The sequence below is a fragment of the Callorhinus ursinus genome, unplaced genomic scaffold (assembly GCF_003265705.2).
Source record: "Callorhinus ursinus isolate GAN/ISIS: 27379988/994484 unplaced genomic scaffold, GSC_fseal_2.0 scaffold13, whole genome shotgun sequence".
NCBI lineage: Eukaryota > Metazoa > Chordata > Mammalia > Carnivora > Otariidae > Callorhinus > Callorhinus ursinus.
This window is the reverse complement of record NW_027397075.1, coordinates 1,739,488-1,763,474: the sequence shown is the minus strand read 5'-3', so window position 1 is coordinate 1,763,474 and position 23,987 is coordinate 1,739,488. Positions and strand designations below refer to the sequence as shown.

The 23,987-nt window shown below is 42.8% G+C and overlaps 2 long non-coding RNA genes across 2 annotated transcripts in view; one reads left to right on the top strand and one right to left on the bottom strand.

Annotated features, from left to right (window-relative positions):
* The window catches only part of LOC141373967 (uncharacterized), a 103,622-nt gene that overhangs the window by 11,704 nt on the left and 67,931 nt on the right, over positions 1-23,987 (bottom strand). The gene's annotated exons all lie outside the window — the stretch shown is intronic.
* LOC112811434 (uncharacterized) lies at positions 21,364-23,129 on the top strand. Its single transcript, XR_003205049.2, has 3 exons — positions 21,364-21,572; positions 22,431-22,497; positions 22,929-23,129. It is a non-coding gene; the product is annotated as an uncharacterized lncRNA (long non-coding RNA).

Here is a 23,987-nt window from a genome sequence, read left to right as displayed (position 1 = left end):
GAATGCTTTAGAGTAAGTACCTGGGCCTTAGAAGCTGGAGGAGGGGCGGCCTCAGGCCTCGGTATCCTCCACCAGCTCCTGCAAGAATGCTAATAAGAGTTTGGGCTTGTTGGGTTATCACTGTGTGCCAACACTACAATAAGTGTCTTCCATGCACTAATGATCTCCACCAACCTTCGCCACGATGCCCTCAGGCTGAAGCTATTATTAACAGCAGGCCTGGTGGCGCTCATAATTTGCCCAAGGTCATTTGGTTCATAAGTGGAAGAGCTACAGGTCGATACCAATTTCCCTGGCTGCAAAGGCCATACTCTTGGACCTCTGCCCCATCGTGCCTTTTTATATCGTGATGGAGTGGAAGAGGAACCGTGCCAGATGCTGCCATAGAATTATCTATCTCCAAAATGACCCAGGAGAAGAGACTGCTGGTGGAGACAGTCTTTTTCACTGAAGAGCTCTTGAACTTGGGGGAAGGACACCTGAACATCTACAAATAAGATTTCAGCAACAACAACAACGATACTAAATGGAGTAATTATATTGTGCCAGCCACCGTGCTAATATATGGATTATCTCGCTTAATCCTCAGCCGTAAAAATTGTTGCTCCCATTTTAGAGATAAGAAAACAGAGGCGCAGAGAAATTAAGTCACGGGGCCAAGATCTCACAGCCAGGGAGCAGCAGAGCTAGAATTCAAAGGCAAGTCTGAAGCTAACAGGGGTCGAAGCAGGAGGTGGGACAGGGTTGGCAGGGGAGAAGCCAGGGAAGGAGGGGCACGAGTGGAGTGAGGAGAAGGGTGGAGACAGGATCACTACTTGTGCATGGCTGGGGGATGCAGGACTCCATGGCTGCAGGATGTGTTATGGTCACAACCTAGAACACTAGAGTCACTGCCTAGATTCAAACCCCAGCTCCTTTCCGCACTCTCTCTAGTCACCTTACAGTTCTTTCCCCGCTAAGTTCTGTTTGCTCTCCTGGTCAGTACAAGAGGAACAATAAGGATGTGTGTCTATGCTATTATAACAAATGAGAGGGCTGGAGATAGATCAGTGATGATAATGTATGTCAAACCATAGAATATAATTAATCCAGTTCTGGGCACTTGAACTCCAGATAAAGTATGGGGAAAGATTTGGAGTAGTCTTTCTTTGTGGTGCTGTTCAAAACCCCTGTACACACACACACACACCCTTTTACCTGCAATAAAAATCCACCTTAGTCCTCAATTTCTGGAGTAATCTATGATCTGCAAAGGAAAGCCTGGTTTTACAAAGAAATACTTTTCTTCTTTCCTTTTCTTTTTTTCTTTCTTTTTCTATTTCCTTTTCTCTCTTCTTTCTTTTTTTCTTTCTTTCTCTTCCTTTCTGTCTGACTGTCTTCCCTTATTGATCCTCCCCCACTTCCTCCCTTCCTTCCTCTTACATCAAATCAGACCCTAGTTACTCTTCTGCAGCTTTTCTCCCAATTTGTATCTCTTGGACACCATTCTATATAGATCTACCTTATTCTTTTTAATGGCTACATTGTGTTCTGTTGTATGGATGTCCTAATATGCATTTAGGCAGTACTCTATTGGTAGAAATTTACAGTTTCCAGTTTGTTTTTGCCTTTTTTTTTTCTTTTAAATGGTTCTATTGTCAGGATTATTGGGGACAAGAAGAAATGTCTCCCACTGGCAAAGAAATGACATTTCCCGTTAGGAAAGGCATCTGTTCCAATTCATGCAATATCCATATTACTCACCTTGGGTGTGACAGTATTGTAGCCACCATTAAAGCTCCATTCCCAGGATTTGTGGAGATAGAAGCAACCTATCTGGCCCTCCTCAGATCAACACCTAACACCCACACAGAAGCCCGAGAAGTGAGAATCCAGCAAACATCTTGAACATCCTCTGAAAGTTGTGAAAAGATATATTGCACTTAAGCTGTTATTAACACCTGATGATAACTCATTAAAACCAGACTAATTATCCACAAGCAGCAGGTTCCTTTTGCACTCTAAATGTACCAGCTCCATGCGGAAATGATGGCTATATTAACCCCAGAGAGTCAGCCAATGGTCTCCTCCTATCGCCCTGCTCATCCTTTGGACTAATTAGTTCTATCTTCATCAGCTGCTTAAGATAAATAAGTGACCAGGCCATACATTTTCTTTTACTTGATTATAAGCTTTTCGGTAGACTATGTGGGTGCCTGGGTGGCTCAGTCGGTTAAGCATTGACTCTCGATTTCACCTCAGGTCATGATCTCAGGGTCATGAGCTCAAGCCCCATGTTGGGCTCCACGCCCAGCATGGAGTCCACTTGAGGTTCTCTCCCTCCCTCTCCCTCTGCCCCTCCCTACCCCCACTCACATGAGCCCTCTCTCTCAAAAAAAAAAAAAAGCTTTTCTGTAGAATATGATGGTAATAATCCTAGCCATCTCATATTCAACCATTTACTCTATGCCATGTATTTTACATGGATGATCCCATTGAATTATATTAATATAATGTGAAAACTGGCACAAAGAATGTAAACTAGTTGCCCAATGTCAGGCAGCTAGCATGAGTGTGCAAGGGTCTGTCTGCTCCAAAGCCCCAGGTTTGGAGGGAGATGAAATTGACCTGACAACCAGAAAGACAAAATGGTAATAAAGACTTCACTACTGAGATGCGCTAAGATTATCTATATATGACCCTATGGTCAAGCCCACTGCTTAGCACACAGTTGGTGCCCATAAAATTTTATTACATGAAAGAAGAAAACTGGGATGCCTTATGAATTGTTTGTGGGTTACAGGAAATGACCAATAGACAATGCATTGTGATTTGGTTTAAGTAGCTGACTTGTTATCTACTCCACAGGTAGTCAAATGAGTCAGTATGAGGAATGCATGTGTGCATAAGCTGATCTGCCTTTCTTCCCAGGCCAATCCTTTCAGAGAAGGCTGACAGAAGTTTCAATGTGTAGGGAGGACCTAAGATATACCATGTTCTTTCCCCAAAATCACAGAGGGATGCCACAACAAAATATCCTCCAATCAGAAAGAATAAACAAACAAACAAAAAAGTAACTATCCAAAATGAAATTTTAAAAAACATAATAATTCATGAAATTTTGAAACCTAAGTCATGGTTTGATTAATTCTGCAGCTACATAAACATCACAGACTTTTCAACAACTTAGAAACAAGAATTCTCTCAATAACGGATAAGTTAAATCAGTCATGGCATAATCATGAAATGGAATACTTTGAAGCTATTAAAAAGTGTAATCAACATATATTTAAGCCCGTTGAAAGATGTTATGGTAATTAAATTAATAAAGTTGATAATAAAACAGAAGATGTAGTATAATCCCATTTTTTCGTTAAGTATCAAATAATAAGAAAAAGAGCCCAGGACACCAAAGAGAGCAAAATGTGAACAGGTTTTTATACACGATATGCTTATGAGTGATTTTATAAGTTTTACTTCACATACCTGTGCTTTTACATTTTTTTATATAATACATAAGTATTCATTGTTGGATTAAAACCAAATTATATGGAAACACCCCAAGTGTCCATCGACTACTGAATGGATAAAGAAGATGTGATACATACACACACACACACACACACACACACACACACACACACACACACTGGAATATTGCTCAGTTATAAAAAAGAATGAGATTTTGCCATTTACAACAACATGGATGGAGCTGTAGAGTATTTTGCTAAGCAAAATAAGTCAGTCAGAGAAAGACAAATACCATTTGATTTCACTCATATGTGGAATTTAAGAACAAAACAAACAAGCACAGGGGAGGAAAAAAAAAAGAGAGTGGGAAGCAAACCAAGAAACAGACTAGAGAGAACAAACTGATGGTTACCAGAGGGGAGGGGAATGGGGGAATGGGTGAATAGTTGATGGCGATTAAGAGTACACTTACTGTGATGAGCACCAGGTGTTGTATGCAAGTGTTAAATCACTATATTGTATTGTAAATATTCTGAAATGAACATTATACTGTATGTTACCTAACTGGAATTTAACTAAAAACTAAAAAAAAAAAAAAAATTAAACCTGTTGTGGTGGTATTTATTTAAATAGAGGACTAGAGAGAAGAATCCAGTCATAGCCCAAAGCAGGCCCAGGAAAGGGCATCTGATATGGAATGCTCAAGCAGGCTGTGGCAATTGCCAAAAGATCTGAGACTGCTTCATCAGGGATCGGAAATTGTTGAAAATGGTGGATGAGTTTTCAAAACTCCATTCTACTGTGATTCACAGTAATTCCTCCCAAACTCTACTATAATTTTAAATATGTCCATGGAACATATATGTCACTTCTAGATACCTACAAACATCTAGACGCCTGATACACAGTAGAAAAAACAGCCAGTGTTGGTCCATATTTTCCAGTTCAGGTTCCATCTCAGCAGGCTGCAAAGAACTTTTCTTAGTGTACCAGCTCTTGGCTACCTCTCTAACTGGACAATTTGATCTCCCCCAAAGACTCTAGTACTTGGTTATGGAAAAGAAACAGGTCTGCAAGTCAGGAGAGGTGGCCCAGCTCTGCTATCAGGACTGTGTGACCTTGGGCAAGTCCTTCCCTGTGGTCTCAGCTGGTTGACCTATTGGACCCACACAGTAAGATTCTCTCCTCCAGGAATTTGCAACTTAGAAACCAAGACTGGGAAGTGAGACACATTAATGGCAGAACTCGAGAGGTAGACCATGAATTCCAACTGTTGCTGAGCTCCCCAGCACTGGTATTCTCCTTCCTAAGCAAACTTCCTTCATTCCACAATATCCCCTACTCTCCTGACAATCAATGACTGATTTTCCCTATATTAATAAGTGCCCCGGGGCACCTGGGTGGCTCAGTCGGTTAAGCATCTGCCTTCGGCTCAGGTCATGATCCCAGGGTCCTGGGATCGAGCCCTGCATCGGGCTCCCTGCTCCGTGGGAAGCCTGCTTCTCCCTCTCCCACTCCCCTGCTTGTGTTCCCTCTCTCGCTGTCTCTCTCTCTCTGTCAAATAAATAAATAAAATCTTAAAAAAAAAAGATAAAAAAAAAAATAAGTGCCCCTTTCTGTTGCTTAGAACCAGCCCCGACTTCACTACCGTGGCTCACATGGGAAATCCTTCCTGCCCAGCATGAAGGGAACTGGTCAGTCAGGCAAAGGAGTCTGATCCACAGCGAAAGGCTACCACAGAGAGCATCTGTCATCCTTGTGCTAAGAGGCAGGGACTCAGCAGGGCAAGCTGTCACACTCAATAAAGATTCTCAGTCAGCCCAGCCATGCTCTCTGAGTATCCAGGCAGGAATGCCCTGGGGTGAGGGAACAGAAAGGAGTGACAATGGACATTCTGAGCAGTCGACATCTCCTGGCTTCCCATACCTATCTCACTATGTGCTCACCTAAAGCCACTCCTGGTTGACCGGGTACCAGCCATACCCAGGGCATTGCCGCTGTGAATTCTTGCAGCTGCTGTTGGTATCTCCCTAATGCAGTAGTTCTCAACTGGAAACAACTGTGCTCCCCATGGGACATATAGCAGGAATGTCTGTGGACATTTTTGATTATCACAATTTGCGGCTGGATATTACTGGCAGCTGGTGGGTAGATACCAGAAATATTTATTTCCTATTGCTGCTGTAACAAATAACCACAAACTTAGTGGTTTAAAATAACATAAATTTATTATCTTGTAGTTCCAGGGCTCAGAAGACTAACATGACTCTGTAAGGCTGCTTTCCATCTGGAGGCTCCAGGGAAGAATGGGTTTCCTTGCATTTTCCAGCTTTTAGAGGCTGCCAACATTCCTTGGCTCACAGCCCCTTCCTCCATGTTCAAAGCCACCAGCTATAGCACCTTCTCTGCTCTCTCTGTTTCCATCATCATATCACCTTCTCTCTTATCAGGACCCTTGTGATAATGTTGGGTCAACCCAGATCATCCAGGATAATCTCCCCATCTCTCAAGATCCTTCATTTAAATCACATCTGCCAGGTTTTTTGGGTTTTTTGTTTTGTTTTGTCATGTTCTGGGTTTCTGCCATATAAGGCATTCACAGATGATAGGTATTAGGATATGGACATCTTTGTGGAGCTAGCATTATTCTATCTCCCACACCAAGAATGCTGCTGGACATCCTACAGCCCCCACCGCAAAGAATCATCTGGTTTAAATGTCTATAGTGCAGAAGTTATAAAACCTACATGCTCTGAAAACAGTGCTGGTACTGGGCCTCCCACATGCCTTCACCTAAAACCACTTCTTAATGTGAATGACAGCTGCAGACCCACTATTCCTTGATCCCATCAATCTAAGACATCCCCTAAATTTTAAAATAGTTGTGAAGGTTGTTCAGTCCAAGTAAGCCATGGAAATTCTGTTTCCCTAAATGTTTATTTTTTTTAAAGATTTATTTATTTAGAGAGAAAGAGTGTGTGTGCACATGGTGGAGGAGGGGCAGAGGGAGAGGGAGAGAAAGAGAGAATCCCAAGCAGACTCCCCGCTGAGCACGGAGCCTGGCACAGGGCCCGATCTCACGACCCTGAGATCATGACCAGAGCTGAAATCAAGAATCCAACGCCCAACTGCCCAACCGACTGAGCCACCCAGGTGCTCCCCTAAAAAGTTTAAAAGCAACAGAAAAAGACAGTCCTTTCTTAGTCTTGACAGTACTCCTATGACTTAGAGATTTGGGGGCTTTAAATGCCTGGAAGTTACTCAAGGGCAAAAAAAAAAAAAAATGAACTCTCCGTCTTTGGGACTGAAAATGAGAAGCAACAGCAGAAACCAGCTATTACCAACCTAATCCCTCCTCCCCTGGTAATTTCTTTTTTCTACTCTCTAGAAGCAGACGTCTTTGGGAAGGGGAAGTGAATTAATGTTGGGGGTTTTTTTTGTTTGTTTGTTTTTAATGTTGGTTCTACATGCACCAACCGGGCCGTGTGCCTTACATCTTATTACCTTGCTGGGTTGCCGTCATCATTCGCATTTTAACTTGAAGAGACTGAGCCAAATTAAAATTTTGACTGGGGTTACAAAGCCATTAAATGATGGGTTGAAACTCGGATCTGCATTGCTTCAAAGCCTATAGAGATTTTGGAATGAGATGTTTGATATTCCTTCCACAATCCACATCAAAATCATCTTGTACAACCTTAGGAAAGTGAACGAGAACACCCAAAAAGTAACACAACTTCTCTAATGAAATAAGGCAGGGGTCGGCAAACTTTGTCTAGGAAGTGTCTGTTAGTAAAGATTTCAGGCTTCATGGGCCATGCGGTCTCTGTTACAACTGCTCAACTCTGATGTTCTAGGGAAAAAGCAGCTATAGACGATACATAAGCGAATGGGTGCAGCCATGCTCCAATAAAACATTCTTTACAGAAGCAGGCAATGACCAGATTTGGCCCTGGAGCCATAGTAGGTACCCCAGCCCCCAATACCCTTGCATTACTGGTGAGAGTACAAATCAGTACAGTCTTTCTGGAAAGCAGTTCAGCAATATGACCCAGCCACTCTATGTCCATGAACTGTCACGGTGTTCTTTGCAGCATTGTTTATAATGGTGAAATAGGGAAAATGGTGTCACTGTCCATCAATAAACAGCGGGCCAACAAACCCTGCTGCATGCAAATCATGTCCATGGCCATTAAATGTTACAGTGTAGGGGTGCCTGGGTGGTTAAGTTGGTTAAGCATCTGACTTCAGCTCGGATCATGATCTCAGAGTCCTGAGATCGAGCCCCATGTCGGACTCCCCACTCAGTGAGGAGTCTGCTTCTCCCTCTCCCTCTGCCCCTCCCCCTGCTTGTGCTCTCTTTCTCTCTCAAATAAATAAAAATCTTTTAAAAAAATCAATAAGTAATAAATGTTACAATGTAGATGTACAGTTAGCAACAGAGAGAGAAATCCAAAATATCTTTGAAAATCAGGTCAAAAAATATTACATATATGAAAATCTTATTTTTATTGAAAAATATGTGTACATAGATGTGATGGCTAATTGTATGTGTCAACCTGACTGGGCTAAGGGATGCCCAGAGAGATGGTAAAATGTCATTTCTTGGGTGTGTCTATGAAGGTGTTTCCAGAAGAGATTAGTATTTGAATCAGTAGACTGAGTTGAAGATGCCCTCCCTGATGCAGGTCGGCATCATCTCATCTTTTGAAGGTCTGAATAAAACAAAAAAAAAAGGAGGAAAGGCAAATTCACTCTCTCTGCTTGAGCTGGGACACCTAGCTTCTCCTGCCTTCGAACATCAGTGCTTTTGGTTCTTGGGCATTAAGACTCAGACCAGAACTGAGAACCATTGGCTCCCTGATTCTCAGGCCTTCAGCTTCAAACTGAATCCCACCACTGGCTTTCTGGGTTCTCCAGCTTACAGACAGTAGATCCCAGGACCTCTCAACCTCCAAAACTGTGGGCTCCAACTGCTGTAATAAATCTCCTCTTATATAATCCCATTGGTTCTGTTTCTCTAGAGAACCCTAATAGACTTTAAAAAAAAATCTTTAATGATAAATACTGAATGTTTATGGTGGTTATTTCTGGGTGGTAGGATTTTAGCTATTTTTATTGGCTTCTTTATCATTCCCTGTAGCTCCAGAGCTTCCCATTTCCACACTGGCACGTAGTAGGTGCTCAGGAAATATTTGCTGATGAGGTGAAAGAATCTATCACCAGTGTGTACAAGCTATAGCATCAGGAGTTTCATTGGGATATAAGGGAAGCATTTCCACCATGATGGGTGGTAAACACTGGGAAACATAATTAAAACACCACCTGGAATAAACTTTCATGAAGATATTTTTTAAAGAATGGAGTCGTCTTCGAACCATGAGAGACTACAGACTCCGAGATACAAACTGAGGGTTCTAGAGGAGAGGGGGTGGGGGGAGGGGTTAGCCTGGTGATGGGTATTAAGGAGGGCACGTTCTGCATGGAGCACCGGGTGTTATACGCAAACAATGAATCATGGAACACTACATCAAAACTAATGACGTAACGTATGGTGATTAACATAACATAATAAAAAAAAAGAATGGATCATCTTATGATCTTGGAATGAGGAAAATTATCCTTTCATATGTATGTCATAAATCCAGGAGCCATAAAAAAAAATATCCGTTTGATTACATAAAACTTAAAAAAAAAAAGTCCACAGACTCAAAACGACCATAAGCAAAGTCGAAATATAAATGGCAAACCTGGAAATAATGTTTGTGAAGCTTAGCAGAGAAAAGGGCTAATTTCTCTAATATATAAAATCAATAAGAAAAAGAGCAGACCAATGAAAAAATGGGCAAAGATAAGGGCAGTTTGTAAGAAAATAAATACAAGGGCTTCTCAAAATAATGAAAAAATGCTCTATCTTATTCATAATAAGAGAAATGCAAATTAAAACTATGCTGAGATATCAATTTTCACCTATCAGATGGGCAAAATTAAAAAGAATCTGATAATCCACAACTGTCTGTGCAACTATAGGGAAATAGACACTCTCAGACATTGCTGGAGATGGGGTGTAAATTGGTACAGCCTCCATGGAGAACATTTTAACAATATCTATAAAAAAGGATATCATTTGGCCCAACTCTTCCACTTCTAGGAATTTATCCCACAGATTTATTTGCACATGAGCATAGCACACAGGTATCAGATCACCATCCACAGCTTGTTTATAATAATAAAAAGATGGAAACAGCCCAAACATCCATCAGTAGGAGACTGTTTAAATAAACTATGGTCTACTACATAGTATCCTCTGCAGACTCCAAGAAAAAATAAGAAAGTTCTCTGTGTACTCCTATGGAAGGATCTTTCAGATACATATTACAGAGAAAGGGAGAAAAAAGCAAATTTTAAAAGTTGGCATGCACCTTTTATGTTTTTTTTTTAAAGGAAGAACAGTATATGCACATTTTGCTAATGTATACATATTTTTTAGAATGGTTCATTTGTTGCCTTGGGGCAGGAATGGTAGGTGGGAAAGCAAGAGGTCTTTCACTGTTTATCCTTTTGCAATTTTTGAAGTTCAAACCATGTAAAAGTATTACCTACTCAAAAAATTAATAAAGGCTCCTTCAGAGCTTTCTATGTTGTGTTCCCACAGTCAGAGGTGCTCTGTTCTTAACTTCCACACGCACATACACACACATACACACAATCCTACAACTGTCCTCCTGGAAATATTTTATTTTGTTTTAAGAACTCTGTTCAGATGTCACTTCCTCTGGAAATTCTTCCCTGACCAGCCCACCTCCTCCACAGAAAGTGCGCTGTGTGTTATACCCATTCATAGTACCCTGTGACATTTATCACAAGTTGTGTCTTTTAGCAATTATTTAATACCTGTCTCCCTCAGTGGAGGTGCCACAAGGGACTAGTTCACCCCAGCACTGAAGTGAGCACCTGCCACATAAGACAGGCTTAGGAAGGGCTTTCTTCCTTTGGAAGGAAGGTGTTATGAACTGAATGTTTGTATCCCCTCAAAATTCCTAGGTTGAAATCCTAACCCCCATGCAATGGTATTAGGAAGAAGGGTCTTTGGGGTGATTAGGCCATGAGGATGGAGCCGTCATGACTGGGAGTAGAGCCCTTATAAAAGAGACCCCAGAGGGATAGCTAACTCTCTTCCCACCATGTGAGGACACACGATAAAAACAGCAGTCTGCAACCCTAAAGAAGGCCCTCACAAGAACCTTGACCATGCTGGCACCCTGACCTTGGACGTTCAGCTTCCAAGACTGTGAGAAATAGGGATCTTTTGTTTAAACCACCCAGTCCATCACACTTTTTTAATAGCAGCTTGAGCTGAGACAGGAGGGAAGAACAAAGAAAGAATAATAACAACAACAGCAACAATTATTGTGCACCAACTGTGAGCCAGACAGAGGTCTAAGTACATGCAATCCTCTCAACCAGTGGGTACCATTATAACCAGCATTTTACAGGTGAAGAAGCAGAGGCTGGGGGAGACTAAGCCACCTCCCCAACAGTCAGCAAGCAGAGCCAGGATTCAAAAACAGGCAGTCTGCTTCCACAGCCCAAGCTCTCAGCCTCTAGGAAGAAGAAAGGATGGAGAAGAAGGAGAGAAAGCCGAAGGGAGAAAGTTTCCCCAAGGCCTCAGGAGGGAGCATCTTACTGCCCCCTTAAGTATGGGGCCTAGCCAGGCCCGCCAGCTGCCTGGTCCTTGGGAAGCTACAAGAACATTCATGAGGATTCTAAAATATCTGTGGAACACTGGCAAGCTGACAATACTGGACCTCAACAGAAAGACAGAGACAGCGGGCTTGAGGTATGACAGCTGTCTTGTCTGGAGGAGCAGGTAACATGCGTTGTCAATAAATACACTATCTCGGGTGGATTAATAGGCTTCATTGAACTAATGATGACAGAATAATTACAACAACAAGCCGCAGCAGCAGGGAGGCTGGGGATTCTAATTGAGGATAATTCCTGTGCCAGGCAAGATTGCAAGTTCTGACTTTAGGACTATGGAAACTTCCCCGAGATTGGGGCTTTATTATTTTTTATTATTTTAGGTAGGCAGCATCCACCGTGGCTTGTCTGAGTTCTCTGCAGGTAAACAGGAAGTTATCAGCAGGATGGGAAATCTTAATAAGAGAAATGGAAGAAAAGCAGAGGAGTTGTGATTTCTGCCATTTCTTCTCAAGTAGGATTTGGCCCTAATCCTTGAGGTTCAGACTGGATCCCGGAAAGCATAAGAAAATGGGGATTATATTTGGATAATCATACCAGCAATAAAAATATCTATCATTTATTGAACTTTTACCCAGCCAGCCTCTGTCATGAGCGCTGTTTATGCCTCAGCCTATTGAATTCCCCCAATAATTTTGTGGAGCATGAACGAATACATTCCCCTATTTTATGAGTAAGACAACTGAGGCTCTGAGAAGCAAAGTGACTTGTCCAAGACCACACAGCTAAGAAGTTGCAGAATGCAGTTCTAAGCTAGGATTAAGAAAACAAAGCTTTAGAATTGCATCCGGAAAAGAGTCACTTCTGAGGAAGGAAGTAGATTAAAGAACAGGTCACAGGGATAGACCTAAGTATAATTTGTTGATGAGCATAAATTCTGGTCAATTCAATAAAGATCTACTGAATACCCATCATGGCCCCAACCCAGTGCAAGGTCCCTGTTGTAGACTGTTTTTTCCAAAGATGGCCATGACAATAGCTCCCACACCACATGTTCTTCTAACGTGACCTTGATATTCTCCATGTTGAACGATGGAGTCTATGATCACACTCCCTCGGACCTTAGCAACTGCCTCAATCAACAGACCATAGCAGAAAAGATGCTATTTGACTCGCAGGGATAGAGCATACAAACTATATGCACTTCCTCCTTGCTCTCTTGGGATGCTCACGCTTGGACCCCAGCCGCCATGTTGTGAAGAAGTCCAGCTAGCCCGTGTGGCGAGACCGTGTGGAGAGGTCACATGTTGATGTTTTAGAGAACTGGCTATCTGAGGTCCCAGCTAACAGTCAGCATGAAACATAGATGTGTGACAGAAGATGCCTCCAGATGATTCCAACCCCTAAGCTATCAAGTCAACCTCAACTTCTGAGTTTTTCCAGCTGAGTTCCCAGGCATCATGAAGCAGAAATAAGTCATCCTCTCTGCACCCAGTCTGAATTCTTGACCCATAAGATCCATGAGAATAGTAAAATTGTTATTTATGCCACTAAATTGGTATTTGTTACACAGAAATAATAACTGGAAGAGCCCCCACAGAGTAATTTTTTAAAGTGTATGAGGGGCACCTGGGTGACTCAGTCAGTTAAGCATCTGCCTTGGGCTCAGGTCATGATCTCAGGATGCTGGAACTGAGCCCCATGTCAGGCTACCTGCTCAGTGAGGAGTCTGCTTCTCCCTCTCTTTTGCCCCTCCCACCTGCTCATGCTCTCTCTCTCTCTCTCTCTCTCTCAAATAAATAAATCTTTAAAAATAAATAAATTTAAAAATAAAGTGTATGAAATAGGAAAATAGGATGTGCCCTTCTGTCTCATTTGAAAAACAAGACTCCTGTGACAGAATTTTAATCAAAAGACAACATGCTTCACAACAGCCAAAAGGTGGAAATAATCCAAATGTCCATCAACTGATGAACAGAAAACCAAGATGTGGTGTAGCCATACAGTAGAATATTATTCAGCCATAAAAAGGAACAAAGGACTAATACAGGCTACGACATGGATGAACTTGGAAAATATTATGTTTGATGAAAGAAGCTGGTCACAGAGGGCCACACATTTCAGTTATATGAAACATCCAGAATGGGAAAATCCATAGAGATAGGAAGTAGAATAGTGGTCAACAGAGAGTGGGGGCAGGAGCAAATGAGGAGTGACAGCTTAATGGGTAGAAGGTTTCTTTTGGGGTGATGAAAAGTGGGGGGAGTTTAAAAATCTTGTGAATATCTTTTTAAGAACGAATGTGCCATATTAGGGGCTTCTGAGAGAGTGTAAATTCATAAGCATTGGCATCAAGTAGATCTGGGTGGTCAACCAGGGATTACCAATTCCTAACTGTGCAGACTTGGGAAAGTTCCTTGATTCTTTTAGGTCTCAGATTATACATCTGTAAAATGGGAATAAAAAGACTTATTTTGTAGGGCTGCTGTCAGGATTAATGACTGTCTTTGTCAGAGATTGGTACAGAAATGCACTCAAGTGACATAAACTAAACTAAAGATTTTATAAAAGGAATTAGGGACACCCCACAGAAACCCAGGTCACTATGAACTTGACTTCCTAAAAAACTTGAACCAGGAACTAAAAAGCCATCAAAAATCAAGACTGAGGAGTGCCTGGATGGCTCGGTCGGTTAAGCATCTGACTCTTGATCTTAGATCAGATCTTGATCTCAGGGTCGAGTTCAAGCCCCACACTGGGCTCCACGCTGAGCATGGGGCCTACTTAAAAAAAAAAAAAGAAAAAATCAAGACTTAGGACCGCTAGCTGGTTCGGTTGGTAGACCACATGACTCTTGATATTGGGGTTGTGAGTTCAAGCCCCACGTTGGGTGTAGAAATTACTTAAAAATAAAATCTTTTTTAAAAAAAGTTGAGGCACCTGGGTGGCTCAGTCGGTTAAGCATCCGACTCTTGACTTCAGCTAAGGTCATGATCTCAGGGTCATGAAATCAAGCCCTGCCTGAGGCTCTGTGGAGCCTGTTTAGGATTCTCTCTCCCTAGAGGGAGACCTCTGCCTCTCCCACACCCCCACCCCACTCACGCATATGTGCACGCTCTCGCTCTCTCTCTCTCTCTCTCAAAAAAAAAAAATCAAGACTGAGATTCTTTCTGGCAAAAGTGTAATGAATGGGGGGGGAGGTTCTTTAAAACTACTGATTCATAGGAAATCAAAATTTTGTATCATATTTTAGAGATAATCCATTAGAGTCACTTAGTTATTTGCAAAATAACATTTCTATAAAGGAGAATTAATTTCAATACCAAATAGAAAAGGCTCAGTATCCTAGCTGGTAGAGTTGAAAGGTAGTTTAATGATCACAAGCTTAGAGCACAAAAATCAAGCTCTCCTGTGACAAATCTAGTTTATGACCTTAGGAAGACAAATAGTCTTTTCTACAACAAACATTTAAACAAACGTAGCTTCCTATGACACATTTTTCTTAAAAATCTCAGGGTTATAATAAGTTAACAGTCCTGGGGACTCTTAAAACAAACTTTTAAATTGTATAGGGAAGTGACTTCCTATTTTATAAATAAAATTGGAAAGAAAGTGAATTCTGTGCTGATAAATGATAAAATTATATATAAACTTTACTAAATTCTTCATAGTACCTGTCCTAATATTCAGTAGTCTTCTTTATTAATCCGAATGGGTGATTCTTAGCCCTGGAAGCACAGGAGAATCAATGGCTACCTTTTAAAAAATATCAGCGGCCAGGCCCCACCCAAAAAGTCTGACTGGACCAGGTAAGGGAATAAGGACTAACAGCATGGCGGGAGCAGAGTGAGTCATGGCAAGAGGGACAGGAGATACGGTCCCTGAATAAAGAGGCCAGATCTTGTGGGTTCTTATATGCCAATGTCAGGGTTTTAGATTTTACTCTAAAAAAATAGGGAGCCGTGGGGGAGGGGCATTTGGTTGTAAGCCACATAAACCCAGCTCAAGCAAGACTGAGAAATTATTGGCCCTTCTCAATCTGTGGATGGGCTGATCTAAGGTTCAACATTATTCATTCTCTCTCTCTCTCTCCCCCCTCACATGTTTGCTTTGATGAAACAGGCTGCCATATTGCCCACTGTCCTGTGGAGAGAGCCATCTAAGCAAGGAGCAGAGGGCAGCCTCTGGCCAATAGCCAGCTAGGAACTGAGGCCCTCATCCCAACTCTGAAGGAACTGAATCCTGCCGACAATCATGTGAGCTTGGAAGGGGATCCTCCCCACGTCCTTCCTTGAGATGACTGTAGCCCCCGCAGACACCTCTATCATAGCCTGTACGAGACCCTGATCAGAGGACCCAGCTAAGCTGCACCCACACTCTAGACCCATGGAAACTCCGTGTTGTTTCAAGCTGCTAAGTTTCGGGTTAATTCATTAGGCAGTAACAGAAAACGAATATAGCAACATAGACCCAGGAAAGGGGTGGTAAGGATGCAGAGAAATTGGCAAATTGCAAGTATATTTTGGAGGTTGAAATGGTGGGTCTTACAGATGAGCTGAATGGTGAGGAATTGGTAAGAACACTAGGATTCTGCCTCCAGAAAGTGTGCAGATGGCGGTACCCTTTGCTGAGATGGAAAGGAATAGAAGATGAACAGGTTTGAAGGAGAGAAAAAAGAGTTCTCTCCTTAACACCTTAGCTGGAGGTGCCTGGAGATATCCAAGTGGAGGTGCCAAGTAGGCAGTCAGCTGGGCAAGCCCAGAGCCCCAAGGAGAACTGATGCCACTCAGCCTCCCTAAGTTTCCATTATTGGGAAAGGCCTTCCCATCTCCCATGCCTCTGCTCTCAGGAAAGCTTTCCAGAACTAAAGTGAGCCCAATCCACCAGGCAGACCACGTATGGACACCTGATCTAAACTGAGCCAATTCCCGGGATTGGGGAAATAAAATTCAGAAAATGCTAGGCATTTCTGTTGGCCCTTACATCAGAGCTCTCTCAACCTCCACTCAATTGAGCATCTTTAGCCACATACAGCCAAAACATTACTGGGAGAGAATCAAGGAGCTGTGCCAAAAGAGAAGCAGACCGTGTCACCCCAGAGCAAGAGAAATGGGAAGAGGCTGCCTAGGTCCCTGCCCACCCATCTGAGTTCCAGGGGCCCTTTTTGCCTGAAAGTCCCATTAGACATCTGTATTTTCTTCCCCTTCCCCTTCCCCTTCCTCCTCCTCCTCCTCCTCCTTCTTCTTCAAGCAGACACCCCACTGAGCATGGAGCCCAACTCGGGGCTCAATCCCACAACCCTGAGATCACAACCTCAGTCAAAATCAAGAGCTGGACGCTCAACCGACTGAGCCACCCAGGCGCCCCAGATATCCACATTTTCTTAAAATAAATCCGCCTTTGGTTCTTAAGCTACTTTGACGGGTTTCTGTGACTTGCAACCAAAAGAGCCCTGATAAGACAGCAATACAAACAGTTAACGTATTTGCACCTGCAGATCAGGGTTGCCATGATGATGACCACAGTAAGATCCTGTATTCGGAAGTGTCCTGTACACTGTAAAGCACTATGCAAAATATGGCTACTGTCACTACGTTAGTATGACTAACCCTATTCTTTTAAAAATATCTTGGGATTCACTGAGTAGTTGTAATGTCCAAACTTCAAATGTCAGAAGAGCTATAGAAGAGTAGACCAGACAGAATGGTTAAAATGAACAAGTCAGGAAACGACAGATGTTGGTGAGGATGTGGAGAAAGGGGAACCCTCCTACACTGTTGGTGGGAATGCAAGCTGGTGCAGCCACTCTGGAGCACCATCAAAAAATTAAAAATAGAGCTACTCTACAACCCAGCAATTGCACTACTAGGTGTTTACCCAAAGGATACAAACATAGTGATTCAAAGGGGCACCTGCACCCCAATGTTTATAGCAGCAATGTCCACAATAGACAAACTATGGAAAGAGCCCAGATGTCCATCTGCAGATGAGTGGATAAAGAAGATGTGAGAGATATATATAATGGAATATTACTCAGCCACCCAAAAAGAATGAAATCCTGCCATTTGAAACAACACGGATGGAACTAGAGGGTATTATGCTGAGCAAAATTAGTCAGAGATAAACAAATACCATATGATTTCACTCATGTGGAATTTAAGAAACAAAACAGATGAACATAGGGAAATGGAAGGAAACATAAAATAAGGTGAAAATTGAGAGGGAGGCAAGCCATAAGAGATGGTGAACTCTAGGAAACAAACTGAGGGTTGCTGGAGGGGAGGTGGGTGGGGGGATGAGATAAATGTTTGATGGGCATTAAGGAGGGCACCTGATGGAATGAGCAATGGGTGTTATATGCAACTGATGAATCACTATATTCTACCTCTGAAGCTAATAAAAAAAATAATTAATTTCAAAAAAAGAAGAGTAGACCAGAGATCTAGAACTGTGATGTCCAGTACAACAGCCACAAGGTGTTTGTAGCTCTTGGGCGCCTGGGTGGCTCAGTTGTTAAGCATCTGCCTTCAGCTCAGGTCCTGTGGGATCGAGCCCCGCATTGGGCTCCCTGCTCCATGGGAAGCCTGCTTCTCCCTCTCCACTCCCCCTGCTTGTGTTCCCTCTCTCGCTGTGTCTCTCTCTGTCAAATAAATGAATAAAATCTTTTTTAAAAAAAAAGACATTTGTAGCTCTTAAATTTAAATGACATCAAATTCAAAATTCCCAGTTGTACCAGCCACATTCAAAGTGTTCAGTGGTCATATGGGGTCACTTTGAACTGGACCGTGAATATAGAAAACACTTCCATAATCACAGAACGCATGGTTTCATTGGGGAAAACAAAATGGTCATGTTCCCACTCAAATCCCAAATTTGTAAATATTTCTTTTTAAAAATCTATCATTGGGGCGCCTGGGTGGCTCAGTCCTTAAGTGTCTGCCTTCGGCTCAGGTCATGATCCCAGGGTCCTGGGATCGAGCCCCGCATCGGGCTCCTTGCTCCTCAGGAAGCCTGCTTCTCCCTCTCCCACTCCCCCTGCTTATGTTCCTGCTCTCACTATCTCTCTGTCAAATAAATAAATAAAATCTTAAAAAAAATAAAAATAAAAGTCTATCATTTTTCGCTTACCTAGGTAATTTTACTTATATTTACATTTTCAGCTTATACCGTTGGTTTGAGTAAAAATCCCATGCGGGTCCTGCCTCATGTGTGAAATCACTTCTTTTGTTTTGACCTCATTCTAACTTAAGCAAACATCATCTCATTCTAGGCTTCTGGCTACAGAAGAGTTACTGAGCTCTGCCAGGTGGCATCTGAGATTGGGAATACAGCCAAACTGCACTTCTTTCAGAAATTAGATTCACCTTTCCACCAAAAGTAAGTCTTCCTCCTTATCCATTCAAAGAGGGGAAATTAAGGCTCACAGGGAGGAATTCCATCACTATATAACAGAGACCAGGCAATAGAAATGGCCACTTAAGAAACTGACAACTCATGGGGCGCCTGGGTGGTTCAGTCGTTAAGCATCTGCCTTCAGCTCAGGTCATGATCCCAGAGTCCCAGGATCAAGCCCCGCTTCGGGCTCCCTGCTCCATGGGAAGCCTGCTTCTCCCTCTCCCTCTCCCCCTGCTTGTGTTCCCTCTCTCGCTGTCTCTCTGTCAAATAAAAAAAAAAAAAAGAAAGAAACTGACTACTCGGGGCACCTGGATAGCTCAGTCGGTTGAGCATCAGACTCTTAATTTCAGCTCAGGTCATGATCTCAGGGTCGTGAGACTGAGCCCTGACTGCGTGCTGCACATGGAGCCTGCTTAAGATTCTTTCTCTCCCTCTGCCCCTCCCCTAGCTCGCGTGCGTGCATGCTCTCTCTCTCTCTCTCAAATGAATGGAGAATCTTAAAAAAAGGAAGGAACGAACGAACTAGTAATCACCCACACAGAGATGTTGGGCTCATGATAGAGCCCCATTTCACCCAAGAGTACTCCATTCTGACAAGCCTCAAGCCCTTTTCAGAAGATGGTATGAATATGAGAAGCTACCTTTTATTGAGCACTTACTATATTGGATCTAATGTTTTAAGTGCTTTATGTGCATTATCTCAATCTTCACAGCAATTGTGACCGATAAGTATTGTTGTCTCCATTTTAGAGATGAGGGTGCTGATCTCAAAAAAATTCATAGCTTGTCCAAATTCACACAGTAAATGGTAGAGCCAAGAATCCTACCAAGTGTTTTTGATTCCAGAACCAGCATGAAAAATCACCAAACCGAACTAACATTCTCCTGTCCTGGAGTAATGATAAGTAAAACCGTAGATCATACAATCAGGGACTCCGGTGTATCTACATGTATATAGTGCCTTATACTGAAGTTCTATCCAAGTTTCATAACCAAACAAATGATCAATTTATTGGCAGTATTTTCCCTCCACTGAAACCCAAGCAATAGGACAGAGCCATGATAAAACTCTGCCAGTAGGGGGCCCCTGGGTGGCGCAGCCAGTTAAGGACCCAACTCTTGATTTTGGCTCAGGTCATGATCTCAAGGTCATGAGATCAAGCCCCACACCTGGCTCTGCGCTCAGTGGGGAGTCTCTTGGGATTATCTCTCTCCTTCTCCCTCTGCCCCTCACTCTGCTCGCTGTCTCTGTCTCAAATAAATAAAATCTTTAAAAAAACAAAACAGGGGCGCCTGGGTGGCTCAGTTGGTTAAGCGGCTGCCTTCGGCTCAGGTCATGATCCTGGAGTCCCGGGATCGAGTCCCACATCGGGCTTCCTGCTCAGCAGGGAGTCTGCTTCTCCCTCTGACCCTCTTCCCTCTCGTGCTTTCTATCTCTCGTTCTCTCTCTCTCTCAAATAAATAAATAAAATCTTTAAAAAAAAAATTAAAAAAACAAAACAAAACAAAACTCTACCAGCAGGTGGTCATGATTTTCTTTTTTTATTGCTTGCTGCCTTTTTTCCATCCTGAGGGGAATCATCTGCAAGTGTTTGGTTTAAAGTTTCAAAAACAACCTCCATGACTTTGAACATGGGTTAAAGGAGTTGTCCACAGATGAAATGAACAAAGGAACAAATTATAGAAAAACATTTAAACAAAAATTCCTTCCAGCAATTTTCTTGAGAAAAGTCAGTGATATGGCTTAATCTGTCCATCCAAAGCCTACTCCTTTAACATTTTACCTCTTATATATGTGTTTTACATAGTTTTTTTTTAATATTTTATTTACTTGAGGGAGAGAGTGTGTGTGTGCATAAGCAGGGGGGAGGGGCAGAGGGAGAGGGAGAAGCAGACTCCCCTCTGAGTGTGGGGCTCAATCCCACGACCCTGGGATCCCGATCTGAGCCAAAGGTAGACGCTTAACCTACTGAGCCCCCCCAGGCAGTCCCCCTTATGTAGTTTTTCAAATTGCTCTCATATTCAGTATTTCTTGATATTTCAATGCTTCTATTTCCTTCACTATAAGAAGCAATGAAGTGCTTATCTCAGTGTCTGGTACATAGTAATGGGCTAGATATGTGGGGCTTTAATGATAGTGCTGCTATTAATTATACTATCATTCATTCATTCAACAAACATGTAGGTAGAATACAGCAAAAAGAAATCCAATATTCTCTCCATCTATGGTTCTAAAAACCCAGTGAAGGACCCAGAATTTCTATATATAGGAGCAGCAACCTATCTGAAAGTAGAAGGCAGGACTCCTGTCTAGAAGCAGTTATGGGGAAGGGAAGCTGACGGACTTCAGAGAGAACTAAAACCATCCTTGAGCTGCTGTTACTTGGTCCTTTCGGGCAAGGCAAGTGCTGTTACCACCATCTAAAGATGAGAAATTTGGAGCTGGCAGAGCTTAAGAGACCTCTCAAAATTACAGAGACTAAGGTATGGAAAATCAGACTCCCTAGAAGGTACTGAGCTGCCATCGGGCAGAGGCTTTGACCATCACAGACACAGTGCCTGGCACACAGTGGGGGCTTGTCCTAGATCAGGTCCCCAAGAAGCAAAGCCTCAAACAGGGATTCTTATACCCTGATTTTATTAAGGGGGTATTCTCAGGAGAAAGGGAGGGAGGGAAGGGAGATCGGAGAGCAGAAGAGGGTGAATGGATATGGATTCATCAGAAGCCTAGCTTCATTCTGATTCCACAGGGAGTTCTGGCACATGAATGACATCACAGAGTTATTCAACTTGCAGCATGGGGCCACCATTTTGGATGCCCTCTCTACTGGCAGTGGGCCGTCCTCAGAGGGGGTGCAAGCATAATCTCCCAGGCATTTCTGAGTACCATCAGCTGAGCACAATTCCCTGGAGGAAGAGCAACCAGTAATGTCCAGGACAGTGCTCAATAAATACTTGTTGGATGAATGACTCATAAGTAGAACACAGCTCTACCCTCTCCATATGCTTTTTCTATACACAAGGTAGGACTTTCATCCTATAAAAATTTCATCATCATTTTGTCTCTAAATGAGGAGCCTTCCCCAGCACAACTCAACAGTATTGAGCACAACTCAGCTGGCAAGGGTCACATCTATCTGGGTCTAATCACCACTTTGGAGGAGGAAGGACATACTGTTGAGGTTTTAAGCTACAAAATAATACCTTCACCCATCAGCCAAGCCCACTCCAAATTAATGGCTGCAACTGGGGTTTCATCTGACAGCTAGATAAAGCCAATTCATGTCAAGGGACCAGAAACATAACATAAAAAGTCCACTGGATTTTTATCTCCCAGAGAAGGGTATTTGCTTCTCACATTCTTGTACCACCCGTGAGCTAAGAACTCAAACTGGGGACCAATATACTTTTCCAAGTTGATATTAAAGCAAGAAAGTGTGGTATAATCATTACTGGCAAAAGGAACCAAGACACGTCTTTGTACCTTTTCCTCTTAATTACACCCATTCTCCACTTGGCTCGCAAATGCTCAGTCTTCCTAGTACTTGGAGCTACTAACCACCCCTCTCCTGCCACCAGGCTGTTCCTCTTTTTCATCTCACAAACCAAAGCGCCTATAAGCAGGAAGGCAGACTTGCAGAGGGAGGGTCATGATACAGTGCTTTCCAAGAAGGAGAGATCTGACTGATTCTCCACACTGTGGCCAGACCAAGCTTCTGCGGAACTACTGATATCACTCTCCTGCTTAAAACCTTTTGATCTTGGGACAAAATGAACAATCGTTATTGGGTCCCATAGGCCCAGTGTAATGTGGGCCTTACCGGCTTTCCCTCACTCACTACCTTCCAGCTACACTGCCATTCTTTTGGTTTCTCAAACAGCTGCTCTCCATCTTGCCACGGACCTTTGTATGTGCCGATCCCTCAGCTGGAATGACCTCACCTTCAGGTACTCTTTTAGATCAGACCTTAAATGTTATTTCCCTGGCTCCCATGTCTAATCCAGATTTGTTCTGGGTTGTCACCATACTTTTCTTCATAGCCCAGCACAATTTGTTACTATAGGGTTTTTTTTTTTTTATGTGTTCTCCAAAGTTGATGCACCAGAACAAAGCTCTTATTTTAATTACTATCAAGTGTCTTATTTGGATGACTATCAAGGGCCTATACCTATTTTTCAATTAGTTCTTGGCTTAGAGGGGAAAAAGGACCCATTCTCTCATTTTAGGAAACATTATTTACCTGAGGTCATGTGGTTGATTGATCAGTTGATTGTTTTTTTTTTAAGGCAGTGTCGACAGTGTTCCCCTGAAATAGTGAACTGTTTTGCAAACATCCTGGGGTACCCTCATCTTAGCCCTGGGGATTACTGACTTCCAGATTTACTGCCCGCCAGGGAAGCCTGGAACTGAGTGAAGAAACACATGGAAACCTCATACAGATCTGCAGGTTTGCTGACATCATCACCAAACTCTTCCAGGAATTTCTTCCTTAAACTCCTAAAATCATCAAATTTCCCATCCTCACTCCCTCCTGACATCACAGAGCATATCTTTCAAATCTTATAAAATAAAATAATTGGTCAACATAAGAATGATATAGCTAGCTTTTGCTCAGCACTTACTGTAATGTGGCAAGCCCCGTGCTGAGCACATTACCTGTCTCAATCCTCTCGCCCCTTTGCAAGAGCTCTACGGGGCAGGCCAGGCAGAGGTTGCTGTTCTCAGGGGGAATGGTGTCTTGCCCAGTGTGGCACAGCTGGTGAGTGGGAGGGCCTGGTTTTCAGGCCAGCTAGGTGTGCCTCAAAAGTCTATGACTCACCATCGCATCATGTCACTCTGATGTGTCCAGTCCAGGACTGGGACAGAATCCTTGATCCGTTCAGCCACAGAAGTGTTCTAGAAGGCCCACCACAACTGTCTTCCCAGGATGTGTGCCTGCCCTCACAAGCCAAAAACACCCTGACAAGAAAGGGGAACCCTCCTACACTGTTGGTGGGAATGCAAGCTGGTGCAGCCACTCTGGAAAACAGGATGGAAGGTCCTCAAAAAGTTGAAAATAGAGCTACCCTACGACCCAGCAATTGCACTACTGGCTATTTACCCCAAAGATACAAATGTAGGGCTCCAAAGGGGCACATGCACCCCAATGTTTATAGCAGCAACGTCCACACTAGCAAAACTATGGAAGAGCCTAGAGCCTAGATGTCCATCAACAGATGAATGGATAAAGAAGATGTGCTATATATATATATATATATATACACATACACAATGGAATATTATGCAGCCATCAAAAAAATGAAATCTTGCCATTTGCAATGACGTGGATGGAACTAGAGGGTATTATGCTAAGCAAAATAGGTCAATCAGAGAAAGAGAAGTATCATATGATCTCACTGATATGAGGACTTTGAGGAAACAAGACAGAGGATCACAG